Consider the following 19,293-nt stretch of genomic DNA (forward strand, 5'->3'; position numbering starts at 1 on the left):
CTTTAGGGTGGTGATACAGAGTTTAAAGCTCAAGAGTTTGGCATATTTGTTTCATTTATTTAATATTTACCATAAAGCTTAAGATAACGGGGCATTTAACAGAGATGGCATGTGGATTTAAATGCATGCGTGTGTATTTAGGAACGTTCTGAACATTGTCTGTTCCCACGGGATTCTCAGTTATTGTACAATATGAGAATATTGGGTGATTTTGGTTAGTCCAACTTGGAAGGGACACTTAGAAGGAGAATTAAAGATAAACTTCTTACTCTACAATTCAGCCAGTGGCTGGATGTATTTACACTATCACAAGCATGACCTTATACTAGGTCACAGGAAAAATGCTACTATATTATGTAATAAATAATGTGCTGATTTTAAGAGGAATGAGGTATAGTACATTTGACACAGTTGCTGAATATATTACCAAAATTAATTAACCTCAGCTGGAAACAACCAGCACTTCACGCTGTGAGCTAAATATTAAAAATTGCATATTGTTATATACTTAGAAATGACCAGGGGTGAGTGAGTGAGTCATAGTTTTGTTATAATGACAAGGATTAAAATACAGCATCTTAGCTCTCCCCTTGCTACTTCATTATAATCTTGAAGCTTTATCTTTTGGTTTCTTGAGGAAAGGGAAAAGAATCTACCATCACACCATATCTAAATTAGCATCAGAAATGAGATGTTAATGAAACATTGCTGTCTTCTTTTTTTGACATTAATATAAATGTGTCCATTAAGAAATAAATCTTGCTGGTTGTCAGTTCAATTATCTCAGAAACTAAAACGTACCATTGTGTTGCTACAGTACTACCTTAATAGTGCATATCTACATTATGAGTCACTAAGTCAGTGATGAACATTTGAAAAGCTAAAAATATTTAATAATAAGTCTTATGTATTTACTTGTATAAATGCAATATAATGTCTAAGTTACTTTGCTAGGCACTAGATAAAATGGTGAGCAGATTAGACTATGCTTGAAAAAATATGTAATAATTACTCATGCCAAAAAAATATGGATGATTGAATGCAGCTAAAGTCAGGGAGCAAAAATAAATATAATGTTAAAATGTTATTTAGTGTAACAACATAACTTTGAAAATGGCAACCATCATCTTTTATTTAATAATTTTGTTTTGCAAAAAGGTAGGGAGTTTTTGCTTTGATAAAAATGTAGAAATTGACAAAGCAAAAATGTAAGAATTTTTTTCAGAAAATTAAGTATACAGGTTAGCAAAGAAGTGACGCAATGGCCCTCTGTCAAACTATTTAATAAATTATTTGCTGATATTTATGATAAAAATGGATAAAGAAAAATTATAGTAAACATCATACAATATTATCTTCTAGATACAGACTGGACAATGATTTTTGGGAGCATTTATACTGAAAGAAAAGCGTTAAAGTGCAGATGATAGACACACCAGATAACTAGATGTACTTAGTGTAATATTATGATTGAAAAGTAGAAATATAAATTTGGTCTTCTCCCAGGGTCTAGCAGAGCTTATGAAATCCTTGAAATTTAGAAAGAGATAAAGGCATCTTTTGTTACATTATGAGGTGAATTTGGAATGTCCCTAGGTCACCTAGGGATAGGGGGTGGTTGCCAGTAGAATTAACCCCGTAGCTGGAGGGTTGGAAATTTCAGTACCACTCTTGGGCCTTGGGGGAGGGGTGAAGGGCTGGAGGTGAAATGAGTGACCAATGGCCAATAATTTAATCAATCACCCCTATGTAATGAAGCCTTCATAAACCCCCAAACAACACGGTTTGAAGACATTCCCGGTGAGTGAACATGAGTCGACGCAGGACAGCGGTGCGCCACACGCAGCATCTGCCTGTCCGCACACCTTGCTCTGCGCATCTCTTCTTTTTTAATAAACCAGTAACCTAGCAAGTAAAATGTTGCTTTGAGTTCTGTGAGCTGCTGTAGCAAATTAAATGAACTTATGAAGGGGGTCATAGGGAACTTTGCTTTACAGCCAGTTGTTCAGAAGTACGCCTGGGCTTGCAACTGGCATCAGACTTGGGGGCGCGGGGTAGGGAGGGCTGCCTTATGGGACTGAACGCCTAACCCATGGAACCCGACACTGTATCCCAGCAGTGTCAGAGCTGAGTTGAATTAGCGTCCTCAGCATTGCTCGTTGATGTGTGGAACCCCACCTCCCACACTTTGAAATTGGGTGCAGAACCCAAAACACTTATGTTCATCTCACATATGACCATATTTTTGGTTTATTTGTTTGTTTGTTTTTATATTTACCTCAATAGACCACTATGAATGATCTCATAATTGACTTGGCAATTTATTTCTAAATAAATTCATTATATTTTGCTTTGTCAGTTTCCAGATAGCATTTTAAAGTGCACAACCACTAGTGTTTATTTAGGCTGTGGTTACTTATGTAGCAGTTATCATTTTCTTTTGGCACATTACAAAGTTAATATATAATATCCCTATTTTCTTTGTCAGAGTTGGGAACTAATTGAGATGTAAATACTAGAGACAGTTGAAGATAAAATAATTACTGATAATGACTTTTAAGCAATGTATTTTATATATGTTGGTATAGGTCTAATTATACTTTCCCCTGGATTAGGCGCCCGAGGGTTATCTGCCTAGCCTTTGCTAGATAGCTTCATGCCTCCCCCAGATATTGTATTGCTCAGTGACAAAAATTCAGAAATAACAGAAGTAAAGTGAATATATTACTGAAGAAGTAATCAGTAAAAGTTTATTGTGCACACACCAAAAGGACATTTTTGCAAACCAGGAGCACTCAAACAAAAACACGGAATAAGACTCAGAGGTATATGATTATCATACAGCAGTTTATATGGTACAGAGAGATCTGATCAGATCACCAGGGAGGAGAAGGAAAAGACTGTAGGAGGAGGTTGCCCATGACAATGATAAACAGTCTAGGATGGGATTGGCTAAATGCCTCCAGAGCGGTGGAATCATGGACCAGAAGATTTAAAATAAAAGAAGGGCAAAGATGGACTCTCAAGCTCTCTGCCTCAAAGATGCTTGGATGATTGTGCTGCAGCTGCCTACATTTCCCAACGGATGGCATTTAGGATGGGAAGAACTCTGGGTGCAGCCTAGGATAGGGCTGTCCTGGCAGAGGGTGGGAGGTTTATTCTTTGAGTGTTCTAGAGGATACGAGCTGAGGCAGAAGCCTGCCATTCTTCCAAAACTGTGCAGTTTCTGTATCCTATGTTGTTTTAGTTTGTAAACTAACCCTAGTTTGTAAACTAATCCTATGGAAATAAGATAATTAAAAACCAACAGAGGGAATAGGAAAACTCAGATGTTAAACACTTTAGCTTTAATTGATAAGCTTAAGTGACTAATGCAGGTGGAGAGCTGTTATCCAATAACTGTGTAACTTTTGAGTAAAGACTCCTTTTCTTTATCACCAAAACTTTGCCTCGGGAATATTGCCTAGAGGGTGGCGACAGGCAGCAGGACCCCACTTGCTGTTCTTGCCTTTTGTTAACATATATAATGAAAAAACAGTGACTGTTTATTCTTTACAGTGATTGGTTATAACATTAGAACTTTCAGTAGTTCAACACAGTTCAAGTTTTGCTTGTGAATTTCAGAGGCATAAGCAAGAATTAACCCAGGTCAAGTTAGTCTTGCAAAGTAAGCTCAATTAAGTTTTATTTGTGTGACTAAACTAGTTTTATCTATCCCGGGAATGTTCAAGGCTGGCCTCCACGGGTTTGATTTTAACTACAGAGAGTACAATGTATGCTCACTATACCCTGGCAATGCCCTGGGAGGGTACAGGAGATGAGGCCTGTGAGCTCACCTGCAGTTGGCCCATGTAATTCAAACGTGTTGTTCAAGAGTCAACTGTATTTTCAATCCATGGTTGGGAACTCATGTATGCGGAGGGCCAACTTAAATTATACATGATGTGGGTCAACTGTATATTTCTCAAGTTCAGTAAAAGTCACTGTTGCTACTCTGGAGTCAGAGAGAAGTCAAGAAGTTTACTAAATGGAAATTATTTTTCATAGAAACATGAGGTCAGAGGGAAAGGAAAGGTAGGTGTAGAAGACAGGATATAGTCCCAAGAAGATATTCAAGTCCTGATCTCTGGAATCTGTGAATGTGTTATATTACATGGCAAGGGAGAATAAGGTTATGGATGGACTTAAATTGTTCATCAGATGATCGTGCAATAAAGGACTGTCCTGGATTACCTGGGTGGGCCCAAGGTAATCACAAGAGTCCTTATAAGTTAAAGAAAGAGGCAGAAAAATTAGAAGCAGAGTACCTCGATGTGAAAAAGACTGGACTGACCACTGCTGGCCTTGAAGATGGAATGGCAACACTAGCCAAGGAAAGTGTGTGGCCTCTAGAATGTAGAAAAGTAAGAAAAGTAAATTTTCCAGAAAGGAATGTAGCCTGTTGAAACTATGATTTTAGCCCAGTGAGAAACATTTTGAACTTCTGTTTTCAAGAATGGTAAGATATCCCATTGTGTAAATGTACTATAGTTTTTTGATCCATTCATTTACTGATGGGTAGTTAGGTAGCTTCCAGCACTTGGCTATTGTAAGTTGTGTTGCTATGAACATTGGGGTGCTACACAGCAGAAAGAAAGAAGGAGCTCCTACCCTTTGTCACAGCATGGATGGATCTGGAAAACATTATGCTCAGTGAAATAAATCAGGGAGTGAGGGACAAATACCATATGATCCCATCTTTAAGTGGAACCTAATTAAAAAAAACAAACAAACAAGCAAAATATAACCAGAGACATTGAAATTAAGAACAAACTGACAGTGACCAGAGGGGAGGTAGGAGGGGATAAAGGGGAGGAAGGTGGGAAGGGTTTTCGGGAACAACTGTAAAGGACATATGGACTAAACCAAGGGAGGGTGGAAGCAGGGGAGGGAGGTAGGGATGGCTAGGGTAGGGGGGAGTGTTGAGGGGTAAATGCAGACAACTGTACTTGAACAACAATAAAATAACTAGAGAAAGAATGGTAAGATTATAAGTGCATATTGTTTTAAGCTGCTAAATTTAGGCAATTTGTTATAGCAACAATATGAAACTCTTTCAGTATTTATCATAGTGTAGTGCAGTAACAGAAACCACTGATTTTCAAGCAGAAAGATAAGATCTTGGTGATTGCTAAAATGTTGGAAAGATAAGAAGAACTGAATAAAATGATATCACTGGACCGTTGGTTTCAAAATCACATAATGTCAAAACAGCACCAGGCGTTAGACTGGTGGAGTCAGACTAGACCTTGGTTCTGGCTAAGAAAGAATTCAGAGACTAGACTCAAACTGTAAGAGAGGGCTTATTTCAAAAGTCACAGAGGTAGAAGATTTGAATCATAAAAGAAAAGGGCTCAGGAAACAAATTACATAGACAAAAGAAGAGCCTTTGTAGAAAGTGAGAGGCAAGGAAATGCACTGAGAGGAAGAGGGTGAGGAAAGCCATTAGCGTGTTCCACAGAGAGAGTTGTGCTGGGTCCTCCTCCTGAGAGCTTGAATCTGGAGGTCTCAGGGGAGGGTTTCAATACAATATTTTCTGATGGTTCATGGGGTCCACATTATTATGGGTGAAATATGAGACAAATTCACACAGACTACCGAGTCCTCTGGAGAAAAAAGGGATGGCATGGCTTTTTTCTCAAGGGGAGCAAAAGCCTTGGCCCTTGCTCCAATGGGCTTCTATTGTCTTACTGGACACTTTACAGGAAGATCTTCATTAATTATGCACAGGCTCGCTTTAGGTGGTTACCTTATACAGAAAACAAAGGAAAGGATGCTGGTAATCACATCATAGAAGGGGGATATTTGCAAATGTAAAGGCAAAAGTAGTTGGACCAGTTACACTCATCCTTGGAAGGTTTAGCATGGTTTTTAGGAAGTTGCTTTGCAGTAAATGTCCTCAATTCAGGGTGAGGGAGTTTTAGCAAAAGGCAAGACTCATAGCAGTGTAGGTACATTGCAGGCCTGATTCCCCTGGGTAAAACCTATTCATGGGTGTGGGTCCTGTGCATCTCCCAGTGGGAGCTGGGCCCACACCATGCCACAAAGCGGCCTCCCACAACTTTCAGCTTTCAAGGTTTGTCTCCTCAGGGTCATGGTCTCTGCTGATTAGCTGATGCCAGGGCTTGAGGTCATTAGTCATTGCCCCTGGCCATGGCATCACTCCATGGCATCACTCCATGGCATCACTCCTTGGCATAATTTCTTGGCACCACTCCATCTGGTTTCCGTGCCTGGAGCTGAAACAGAGCTGAAGCCTAGATGCCATCTCCAGTGGTTAATACTTAAGGGAGTGATCATGCAGGGGCTTATAGTTTCGCCTGTTGCTAGGCACCCGGGGCTCTCCATCCCAGAGATTTGCTGTACCTATTCTATTGTTCCTACTCTGCTTGTGCCTAACTGCCTAGTACACCTCCATTACCAACAACCCTGTCACCCCTTACTGAGGAAGTAACTGTTGTGCAAAATAAGGTTAATTGTATTTTACTTTGATGGGTTATCTCAAGGTCCCCAGGTTACTTTCAAACATTGAGTCAATGATACCTAGAGTTTTTGTGGGTTACTTCCCATTCTCTAGCATATATATGACCATATAAATAGACATTTAGAGTATTTCTGCTTGCCAAATTCAGTTAACACAATGTAATCACTGCAGTGAATAAGCATGATATCTTGTAGGCTAGAGAGAGGATTAAGAGTTTTGAAGACAGTTTCTGCAGAGAACTAGAGGTAGGATAACAAAGGTGTACTGCTGTTCTTAAAGCAAACTTCACGTGCTTGTTATCACAGATGAAGAAAGAAGAATTTGCACATTGAAAAGTGCTTACCAGTAGTCAGACGAATGTTGATAAGTTGTAATGAAGGGACCACAAGGGGAACAGCTGCTCTAATTTCATTTAACCATCAGATCAAGTTTAAAATACTTCACTATCATTCTCTAAGACCAGTCCATCTTCTACTACTTAAGTGGAGCTGTGATAGAAATCACCACCTTGATATCCCTCAAGACTTTGGAATGCACTAATATCATTGATGCACCAGGGTTACAAGATGGATTTGTTTTATTTTGATGGTATGGAGGGGAAGTTCAGACCTTGACAGGCAAAATAATCCTCATTCTACAAGTGAGGAAACCAGTGTGGGAATTTGATTAGGTGTCAAGTGTGTCTCTTCCAATTATTTAATCAAAAATGGCAAAAAAGAGAGGGCTGTTTCACCAAACTGTGTTTGAGCTGAATTCAAGCCAAACTCCATTTATCACCCAGCCCATATGCACTCTTATTCTGACTGGCAAATTTCAGTCATGAATCTCAGACCCAAAATATTATTAGCTGGGAGCCACTGCATGATAATCCTTAAAAAGTGAAAGTTGTTTTTCTTCAGTGTGAAATGTATACTTGTTTTGATAAAGTGACACTAATCCCTTGGGGAAGATGAGACTGATATTTATTTGGTGGGTCTCCTGGGTGACACAAATAGGGGCTGAGTGAATAAGTCACACATAAAAAATATACCACAGCATTCCTGTCTTCCTAAATTGTTGGATTTCTTCCATTATATTAAATAAGGAATTTCTAATATTTCAACTTTATTTGATTCACATGATGCTGAATCCAAGTTTCATTGAAATACTCAAAGTATTAGAGTTGTTTCTAGCTATCAGTTCTTTTTATTTAACACTCTTGTACTTAATATGTTCTGATAGTTATCTATGCACATACATACATGTGTTTATTTAATCTTCACAATAATCTATGAGGTAAACATAATTATCTTCATTTACAGATGAACAAGATTTGGCAAAAAGCAGTTAAGCATCTTGTCTTAAGCTCACAAAGCCTGTAAATGGTAGAAATAGTATTGAATCCAAAATTTCTGTTATGTCCATTTTAATGACAAATTCAGCTTCACTAATATTGTGTTCATCACTCCCTGTCAGAAGCCATAGGATTGCCACATGTATTCTGCTGGTTTTTTGATGATATAAATTATCAAAATCTTACAGTTTTAATTTCTCATATGTAAATCATCTCCTTTGAGGTGGGATCGTGCACTTGTCCTCCTCTGGTGTTTTAGGGTATGACTCTGGTCATAGATTTGAAAGCCATGCAGGGCGACAGGAGCAGGGCATGAGGGTAATCAACTCTTGAGGGAACTGCCGATGGCGATGTGCCAATTCCCGTCTATATTCTTTGAGATGCTGGAATTTGGGTCTCTGCAAACCATTTCTGCTTGGGCAAGTGTCTGCATTAGAGTCAGCAATGAAGGGAACCAGAAAGACACTTCTAGGCTAGAGGAGGAAGACATGTCTTTCTTCTTCCAGGTTCTTACTTGAGTTTCCCATTTGCTCTGGTTCCTGTCAGGATGCCCTCACTGATGGCTCCTCACCCTCGGGGTAGCAGCTCCTTCTAGTTGCAGCAAATGAATCCAGCTTGCCATTTTGCCACCACTGGTACAACCAGCTTTGTCGTGCACCCGCCCTGACATGCCAGCCCCCAGCCATCTTGTGCTTCCTCTTCAGAAGTCTGGGTCAATTCTTAGGCCCCTACTTATAAGTTCCTAAGGTATAGTAATTCCAACCACTTCCTTTGTTCCTTCAGATTTAGGAACAAAGTTGCTACCTTTATAATATCTTGGATTTTTTATTTTATTCTTTTAGTTATCTGGCTAACAACTTTATTCCTGGTTGGCAGTTTTTCATATAAAATTCTCTCTGTTCCAATAATTGCTATGGCTTCTGTTTCCTGAGTAGACTTTGATGATACAGGTAAGATCATTTCAGCGTCCTTAAGCAAGTCATGGCTTTTCACCCAAATAGGTGAAGAGCAGCTATTTCTATATGTAGGAGACCACTAATGGGATTTGGAGGTTTATGAGATTTCTATTTATTGTAACTCACTCAAATGTTCCCATTATGATTCTGAGGGCTTAACTTGTTCCAAATTTGCTTTTGACTCTCTCCTAAGAGATCTGGTGAGATTGAGGACTCGAATTACTCTGTATTTCTGTAACTCCTGAAATTGATTTCTGTGTCTGACTTACTATTGTCTCAGTCAGTGACTTTCAGTTGTAAGAGATAAAGAGATTCATTTAGGGATTCAAAGAAGTCTAAACCTATTGTTGCAGGTGAGTTTGGGAAGCAGAGTACAGAAATAAAGAAAGAAGTAAAGCCAAGTACTTAAGACCCTGTGCTATACCATCTTTGCTTTATGGTATCCAGTTCAATCAGAAGAAGCCAGCCCCTTCTTGCAGTCATAGTGATCATTTGCAGTAGCTGCTTAAAATCCATACACCACTCAGTGAAAAGAAACTGCAAGCTATAAAATAAACAAACGGGACTACATCAGACTAAAAAGCTTATGCACACTGAAGGAAACCATCATTAAAACAAAAGGGCAGCCTATTAAATGGGAGAAGATAATTCCAAATCATATACCTGATAAGGGGTTAATATCCAAAATATATAGAAAACTCATACAACTTGAGAACAAAAACAAATAAACCAATTAAAAATGTCAGAGAACCTACATAGACATTTTCCCCAAGAAGTTATACAGATGGCTAACAGGCACATGAAAAGATGTTCAGCATGACTAATTATTAGGAAAATGCAAATCGAATCTGCAATGAGCTACCATCTTACCTGCTGGAATGGCTATGGTCAGAAGACCAGAAATAAGATGTGTTGGAGAGTATGTGTAGAAAAGTTAACCTCACACACTGTTGGTGAGACTGTAAAGTGGTACAGCCACTGTGGGAACCAGTATGGATATTCATCAATAAAAAATAGGACTATAACTATTATATGACCCAGGAATTCCACTTTTGGGATTTATCTGAAGAATATAAAAACACTAATTTGAAAAGACATGTACCCTAATGTTCATTGAAGCATCATTTACAATAGCCAAGATACAGAAACAATCTAAGTGTCCATTGATGGATTAATGGATAAAGATGCAGAATATTACTCAGTAGGAAAAAGAATGGAATCTTTCCATTTGTCACAATGTGAATGGAATTTGAGGGCATTGAACTAAGTTAAGTAAGTCAGAAAAAAGGCAGGTACTGTATGATTTAGGTTTACCTGGAATCTTAAAAAAAGACAAGTCAACAAAACAAAATAAAAACCTTTAGCTACGAGAGCAGATTTGTGGTTATGAAAGGGGATGGGGTTGGGGTGGGCTAAAGGGAGTCAAATGAACAGCAGGAGATAGAAACCAGACTTTGGGGGCAAATAATTTGTAGTGTGTACACAGATGTTGAATTATGAAGTTGTACACCTGAAACATAATTTTTAAAAATAAAGAAAACAAGGATGAAGAAAAAAACTGCATGCTATAAATGACCACATGTTATGGACCACTTATAATTCATTTTTCCTGGTGGTGAGGTAATCATTCCTTCATCCCAGGTCACATAAACAATCCAAAATGTCCATCTTAAGGGCCTTTCCTTAGAAACATTTACAGTACTATATATTTTGTTAAAATTTACTGAGGGAAACAAAAAACACTCTATATATTTCTAATAGTGACTTAATACTGAAATTTGAATTCAAGATCTAAATATTTATTTGTTTATACATGGGCATTCTTTACTGCGGAATTCTAGAAAGAGCATTAATTTTTTGAATCTGCTGATAAATCTTCCATACTATTATTAGCCCAACACATTCATTAAAAGTTCCAACAGTAGTATAAGCTTATATTCTTTGTGACAGCATGGATGGAACTGGAGATCATTATGCTAAGTGAAATAAGCCAGGTAGTGAGAGACAAATATCACATGATCTCACCTTTAACTGGAACCTAATCAACAAGAGAAAAAAAGCAAACAAAATATAACCAGAGTCATTGAAATTAAGAACAATCTAACAATAGTCAGAGGGGAGGGAGAAGGGACTGTGGGGAGAAGGGTTTTCAGGAACTACTATAAAGGACACACGGACAAGACCAAGGGGGAGGGTGGAAACAAGGGAGACAGGTGGGTTTGGAGGGGGTGGGGGAAGGGGTGGGGAGAAAATACAGACAACTGTAATTGAACAACAATAAAACAGTTTAAATAAAAAAAATAGTTCCAACTATAGATCATTGGTATCATACTGAAACTAATGGACTCTAAGTCTTCAGTCTTTATGTTTGGTTTTTATTTGATTTTCCTACATGATTGTTTTTCACGAGGATGTAGGTGTGGGTAAGTCAGTTCTTCCCCCTCTTACATTTCATCAGAATACTTAAAGATATCAGTCTGGAGTCAGACACAGTTGAAATTAAATCCCAAAATACCACTTACTGGCTGAGCGACATTAGGGAAGTTATTTAACCTCCCTGGGCCCTGAAATCACTCATTAAATTGATATAGTATTGATATATATTTACAAGTTTAACATGAGGATTAAATAAGACATTTTAGCATGATACACATAAATACTAGTTTTTAAGATGAGGGAAATATTTTATACACTTTTAGATATTACTAAAAACTATTTTTTGTACATTTAAAAAAATAGATTGTTAAGCTCATTCCTTTGAATGTAGCATCCCTCAGGAAAAAAAAAAAGGTAGAAAAGAAAGAAAGAAATTCAGCAAGTCTTTCATCTGTGCTCTTGTTTCCTAACTTAACTCACTACCAGCTACCGCATATGGAAAAGCAACGTTTTCATGGCATTGTCCCCAAGATGCCACTATCCTCTGGCAGAGGCCCCTCGTGTGTCCTAATGCCAGTGCAGTGTGATATGTGAGTGGTTATGAGAGAGAAGCAGATTGATGAGCCTGAGACAATGCTTCTGGCTCCCCAGAGCCCACTGAAGGATGCAAACGACCCTTACATTTCCAAATATTCCCATGGAAAAGCACAGGTGTACTGAGTAGACTGATAAACTGATAATCTTGGAGTGAGGACAAATGATTATAGTTCATAAACATTTTGTGGGACCAAAAGGAGAAAAGTTGGGAATTCATCACCTGGTACCAGCTTAACACCAATTAAGACCTGAAGCATCTCAAGAGACGTTAACTCAGAGGCCAAAAAATCGACAACCTGGCTGCTGAAACACTCTGCCTGGGAAAATGGAACAAGGACCTATGGGTAAGAGCTCTATGTCTTCTTTGGTCTCCCTGACACTTGTCTGCCTAATTCTCCCTCAGGCCTAAGATTTCCACCCTACATATTCAGAGGTTATATTAAAGGGAATGTTGATAGGGAAGTTAAATCTGAAAGCCTGAGAATTTACCCAAACTCTTTCTCTTTAAATATTTTAAATCCCCACTGGAGGATGTTTATTGATTTGAGGGAGGGAAGGAGGGAGGCAGAGAAAGAGAGAGAGACACACACAGAGATGTAAGAGAGAAACAGATCAGCTGCCTCCTGTACACACACCAACCAGGGATGGAACCTGCAACTTGGGTCTGTGCCCTGACACAGGGTTGCACCTATGACATTTTGATGTGCAGGATGACACTATGAACAATTGAGCCACCTGGCCAGGGCCACTCAAACTCTTAAATCAATTAAGAGAGTATTTGAAACCAAAAGAAATTAAGGATATTAAATGGAGTGTTTGCAGTTTTTTAAATTTAATTTTTTTTTATCACTACATAGCATGTTAAGAGCTTGTAAAGACTGTTAGATTAGTTACAGAAAAGACACTATGTTTTCCATGGTCTGAGTTGTAGCATGCCTAAATGTGTGAATATGACGTGATATTATTAGATATATTCTTTCACCATGAATCAGGGGAGTTTATTTATTGCCAGGAATTGAAATTGTGTGTGGGAAGACAATAATCCCACAAAAGCAGAGAGAATAGGTCCTAAAGCACAGGATGTACATGTATAATTTGGAAAGTACATCAAATGTATATCTTTTCAAATAACTACATATATTCAGTCTAGGGAATAAACCAAATATAGCTATTCATACATTTACCGTAAAGAATTGACTGAATGATTCCCTGGAGGCGTAACACTTTGCAGAACATTCTTTGAAGAATTCGAGTCTTCCAAGGGCTTCCAGAGCTCCATTGTCTTCAGTAACTTCTCACTGCAGTCCTCTCCAACCTTCAACTTTACTTTATTCATGTTTGCTCTTTTTTTGCACTTAAAATAATCTTTGGTCAAGCCAGCTGTTCATGAAAGTGAGGACCAAAAAATAAAAAAAGCAAGCTCAGGAAAGTGCAGTGTCTGGCTTAGATTTTGCATAGTTGCTACACTAATCAATATCACAGTAATTAAAATCACCCATGATTAATGGGCTAGTGTTTTTATAGGCCTTTGTTGTCTACAAAAGCATTTCACAGTCTATTTTGTCTAACTGCGCAGTAGGAACAAACCCCAAATCACCAGGCTACCTTTTGTCCTTAATTTCCACCTGAACTATATTTATCTATGGGAATACCTTGCTTTAGGATGCAGTTGTGGGTTTCCCCTTTCTGCATGTGAGAAAAAACACTGTTTCTCTCAAAAGCAAACACTGAAGCTGGGAACTAGGGATTGCCACTTACCATTCATTGAATTTACCTTCTTTCATACAGAAAGCCCACTGGAACCAGAGGACTCTGACTGGCTCAATGTATATTGTTTGCCACCCTGAGGCTGTACCTATTTGCATTGTTTCTTTCTGTAAGACAGAGTGGTCAATGCTACTGTTCATCTCTTGTCTAATCAACCATAGGCTGAAACTTTATCTTGAGTTCTTAATCCTGGCACTTAGATTAGTATAATCATGGGAAATTGACATTTTACCCATGCATAAAATATTGGCTTACATTTTAGAGAAAAAATTCCTTAAGGAAGTAGTAAGATAAAATATTACCTGCATTTACTTGAGTGGGCCAAATGCTTAAATTAAATATCCCTTGATTATTAGTTTGTGTCTATAATATATCTTTATTGTACATGAATTTGAACATGGTTTTTGCACATACACTGACAGGAAAAAATGCACAAAAGATTTTGTGGGATTTTTTGAGAATCAAATAAATATACTTCATCAGAAAACACTTCATAAGCCATCTAAATTTGTAATCCTAGATACAAATTTAGATTATAAATCCTGTAACAAGATGTCAATAAATAATCAAATTGGTCACTCTTAATTCCATTCTTTCTCTTCCAATAATGCACACATTTTCATACTTCTCACCTCATGATTCTTTGAAATATTCTTTATGAAGAAAACAGAAATGTGGACATGGTATTGTAATCATGGAGAAACTTTAGTTTTTTAACATGATTTTTTTCCCTTTCTTTCCTCTAATTCAAACTGGCCTCCTCCAGCATGCTGGCTTACCCACCTCTCTCTCCCTTGCATATCCTCTCCCTTAATCATTAAGCCTCAGGACAATGAGGTTCTGGTCAGCCTCAGATAATCAGAAACAGAATTTTAGTCAAACTACAGATAACAAGTAGGCCCCAGTTGTGTTTAAGCTCCAGACTGAGAAAAGCAGAACAGCAGACCTGACCACATCCGTGTGAAACCAGACAGAGTGAGCCACGGTGGACATCAGGACTGGATGCAATGATCAACTACCCTCCACCCCAGTGCTAACCAGTCAGTAGAGACCACGACCCTGAAGCCACCATGATGAACAGTTTTTCCCCTATGTAACCCATTCCTCAGAAGCCATCAGGGAGCCAGGTCCTTGAGCAAGTGCTCACCCATGACTCTGGGTTTGGTGCCATTTCTTTAACTAATAAAGTGTTAATTTCTTTGCTACAAATTCCTGTTAATCTTTGGACTTTGATGCATGCAGGTAAACAAACCCCTTTTGTTTGTAATGGCTTCAAGAGCTTTATTAAGATAATTCTTGATAATCCACTACAGAATTTTTATAGTTTAATGGCTTCAAGAGCTTTATTAACATAAATTTTGATAATGTGCTACAGAATTTTTATAGCTTAGGTATAGTACTATAAAGTGGTCTATTCTGATTCTGAATGAACCTTTAATTAATTCATTTATTCACTCAACAAATATGTAGGCACTCCATATTAGAACTGCAGTGTTTAAATTCTTGAATTGGTACAGAGAGATCTCCATCAGACCTGGCTAGACTGTGGGCAGAGGAGGGGCCAAGTGAGGGAGGAAATTCCAGAGTTGGTGGGGATGAAGTTGTGCTAGTGTGGCACAGGGTACATTTCTGTAACTCAGGCTGAGGTGCAGTGAGGGGGGCCTCTGCATGGAGTCTGCATAGGCTGGAGAGGGTGTCTGACAAGGAAAAGCCTTCTTACTCCCTTGCAGAATGTGGCTGAAGGGGCAAGTGCTGACCTGATGGGCTAGCCTCAAAAAGGACAGGATTGGCTGGAAAAGCTGGACCCTTCCAGAGTGCATGGAATTTTGGGCTGGGAGATTTAAATGGAGAGTAGGGAGGAACACAGGCTTCCTTCCCCAGCCTGCCCTGTTTGGGGGCTGGAGGACTTGTGGGCACTGGAGGCCACATGCCAGGTGACAGGCCCTGGGTCCCACCCCTGGCATGGGAAGTAGCAGCAGTGTGGATGATGGGCACCATGTGGTCCTCCTTGGTTGGGATCATAAATGTACCAGACGCACCAGAGAGCTGAAGGCCAGAGGGAGGGGGCACCTGCACTGGGCTGGTGGCAGCAAGTGAAAGAAAGGACAGTGCCCAGTGAGTAAAGGCTGGTGAGGGCCAGACTCCATGGAGAAGCCTGAGGCGTGACAGTGACGGGGAAAGAAGGCAAGCTGTATGGATGATTGTGCAGTGGCCACCTGTGGATTTCCTACAGATGGTATTTTTTTTAGTGGGAGAGGGAGCTCCAGGCACAGTATTACATTGGTCTGACAGAGGGTGACAGGGTTTTTCTCTGGGAGTTCTAGAAAAAATGGGCTATAAGGCAGAAGCCTGCAATTCTTCCAAAATTATGTAGCTTTTAAATAAAAGACTTGTTTACTTTTTTCACCAAACCTCTTCCTCTGGAATTTTGACTAGAGGCTGGCAGTGGGCAGCAGAACTCCACATACTGTTTGGTAACACCATGGCTATTGAATTCTGGCTCCATTAAATTTCACCAAAACCACCTTCTGAGGCAGAGATAGAGAGATCTCTACCTTGACAAAATCTTAGTAGCATCTCTAAGTGAGGAGGGCAAATTCAGGACTTTAACAAGGTTATGGTGTCCAGCTTTCAGAGGATATTTCAGGTGAGGGGCTTGATTAGGGCTGAGTAAGGAACACAATATAGCAGCTGAGAGTTGGGGCAAGATGGGAGTTTTGGTTCAGGAGCATAAGCAGTCTTGAAATCTTTGTGTAAATAGTTCTTTGGTGCTATCTTTTGAAAAGTTGAACAATTCGATGTTTACTACATAGTTTCCTGGGAAGTTCCTTAAATGAGTAATAAAATTACTTGCAATTTTTATTGTCCTTAGCAAGAGTTCCCAGGAAAAAAATTGTATAAGGTAGTTCAATTGTGAAGTGGCATCACTGTTGACAATAAGCTATGCAGTTGTAGATGGCAAACAACAACAACAACAAAACTATGTGCATAAATAATGTACAGTGCTGAATAAATAATAGTAAATATAAAGATTAAAAAATAGCAATTGTGATGATTCATCTGAACAGTGTAAAGATATAACTCCTCTGTGTAATTTTGAAGTGTCTTCAATCAATTTTTACTTTTAATACTTTCTCAATAAACCTAGAAACTTGTACATTTTAACTTTTTTAAGCCTAATTCTACATATTGAATTATGTCTCCATTTCAATTCTGCATACTTTCAGCACAGCCTCTTAGCCACTTGGGCCCTGGCCCCATGAATTTGAAAATGCATAATGGGAAATGTGGCAGAGAATGTGGGGCTCACGTCAATGCATTTGCCTTTTCTCTGAGTTTCTGGATAAATAGAATTAAATATCCAGCCTCAAAATAGACTGTATATCTCCCCATCCCACCAATCTACTATACATGAAAGCTAAAAACATGGTCTGATTATTTAGTGCTAAATTGTCAGTGCCTAGCACAGTGGCTGGCTCATTGGCAGTGGTCAATAAACACTTATTTAATGCATGGTCCACAGTCCTGTTCCCTAAGCTCCATTAAATTTAATTTGAGAAATATATACCCTGAACTTTCTGCATTTTTCCTCTGCTCTCTTTTATGTGTGTTGTGTTAGTAGAGGTGTAATAAATAGATTGAGCTTAAGTTAATGTATTCCATTCACTGAAAAAATGTAGCTAGTTCAGGAATGAACACGGAACTGAACTGGGGCCCTTGATATCGGTGTGCAATTGACTTAAGCTGTGATTTTTCTCATGTTGCAAGCTGACAAAATGTTAAACAGCATCTCCAACAATGATCATTTCACTCTGAAGGGAAGCATTCTTCTGAAAATGAAGGTGACCCATGGAATCACAGACCTCATGGTGGTTTCTTTAAAAAAAATTTTTTTTGAATCGTATTCTTTTATTGTATTTTTTCCATTACCGTTTATCCCCCTTATACCTTCTTCCACCTCCACTCTCCCCCTCCCTCCCACCATCACCACACTGTTGTCTGTGTCCATTAGTTTCTTTTTCTTTTTTTACTTGATGCCTCCACCCTCCAGTCCTCCTCCCCAGAGCTGTCAGCCTGCTCTCCATGAGTCTGTCTCTGTTTTTCATGTTAGTTCAGTTTGTTCATTAGATTCCACATATGAGTTTTCTTTCTCTGACTGGCTTAGCATAATGTTCTCTAGGTCCATTCATGCTGTGGTAAAGGGTCATCTTTTCATTTTATGGCCAAGTAATATTCCATTGTGTAAATGTACCACAGCTTTTTTATCCACTCATCTATGGATGGACACAGGCTGCTTCCAAATCTTGGCTACCATGTACTGTTGGTTGGAAAGCAGATTGTTGTAGCTACTGTGAAAAGCAGTGTGGAATTACCTCAAAAAATTAAAAATGGAATGGTCTCATTGACCTAACAATTCCCTGGGAATATATCTGGAGAAACTCAAAACACTACTTTGAAAGAATAGATGCACCCCTATGTTCAATGCAGTGTTATTTCTCATATATTTTTGGTCTTCACAGTTCCTGGCACAGTTCCCAAAACCTTTGGAACTTCCTAAGAGTTGAGGGTGATATAGGTGTCATTTGTTATGTTAATGAGATGACTTTTGGAAAGCACCTAAGGGTAAGGGTTGATTGCAGTGGAGCCAACTACATGATTAGAGGGTTGAAACTCAGTTTGACCCTAAGCACTTGGGAGTGGAGGGGAGCTGGGTACAGAGTTCAGTCAACAATGGACAATGACGTTATTAATTCTGCCAGTGTAATGAGGCCCCCAGAAAGTCCCCAGAGGATGACACTGGAGGTGCTTTGGGGTGGGTGAACACATGGAGATTGGGGGGAGAAGGGCACAGAAGCTCCCCAAACCTTGCCCTTTGCATGTTTTCCATTTGGCTGTTCTGTTTGCAACAAACTGGTGATCTAGTAACACAGTTCTCTGAGTTCTGTGAATCACTCCAGTAAATTAATCAGACAAGAAAAGGGCATCATCTAGGTAACAACCTGACCTTGATACTGGCCTCTGAAGGCCAAGGGTGGGTTGTGGAAACCTCCAATATATAGCCAGTTTATCAGAAGCAAAATCCTGGGTTTGTGACTGTCATCTGAAGAGGCAAGGTGCCATCTAGAGGGTAGCCCTTACCTCTGTTACCTGATGCTATTTCTGGGTAGATCATGCCTGAATTAGGTTGAATTGTAGGGTACCCAACTGGTATTCCAAGAATTGCTTACTGGTGTGAGGAGCACACCCTTCCCTGTACCAAATCAAACTGGAATGAGAACTTATTTAGGACAGAAAAAATTGTGTTTCCTTTTTGAGTTCCTTTATTAGTGCTGTTCTTTACCCTGCTCTTAAAACGCTGATGATTACTTCCATATTAACTTAGACCACTGAAATTATCACACACAGACAACATAAAATTTTGTTTCTACAGGAAATTAAATTACTGGTGAAATCTTGAAGTCTGTTTTCCCAACTCTTCTATTTATATTAAAGAAACTCAAGATAAGAGAATAACTTGATAATAAATACATAAATAGTTGCAACTGTCCAGGAATGGAATCTTGGTCTCCTGCCTTGTTGAATGAAGGCCCTTTCCATTGTCTCACACTTCATATGTTGATACTATTTTCTCCATTTTCCAAACCCTTTTTAATTATTATCTGACAATCCATCTCACTATAGACAAAGATTAAATTATAAGATTTTTCTAATAATCTATCAACAATGATTTATTAATCATC

Source organism: Phyllostomus discolor, chromosome 6, assembly GCF_004126475.2.
Source record: "Phyllostomus discolor isolate MPI-MPIP mPhyDis1 chromosome 6, mPhyDis1.pri.v3, whole genome shotgun sequence".
NCBI lineage: Eukaryota > Metazoa > Chordata > Mammalia > Chiroptera > Phyllostomidae > Phyllostomus > Phyllostomus discolor.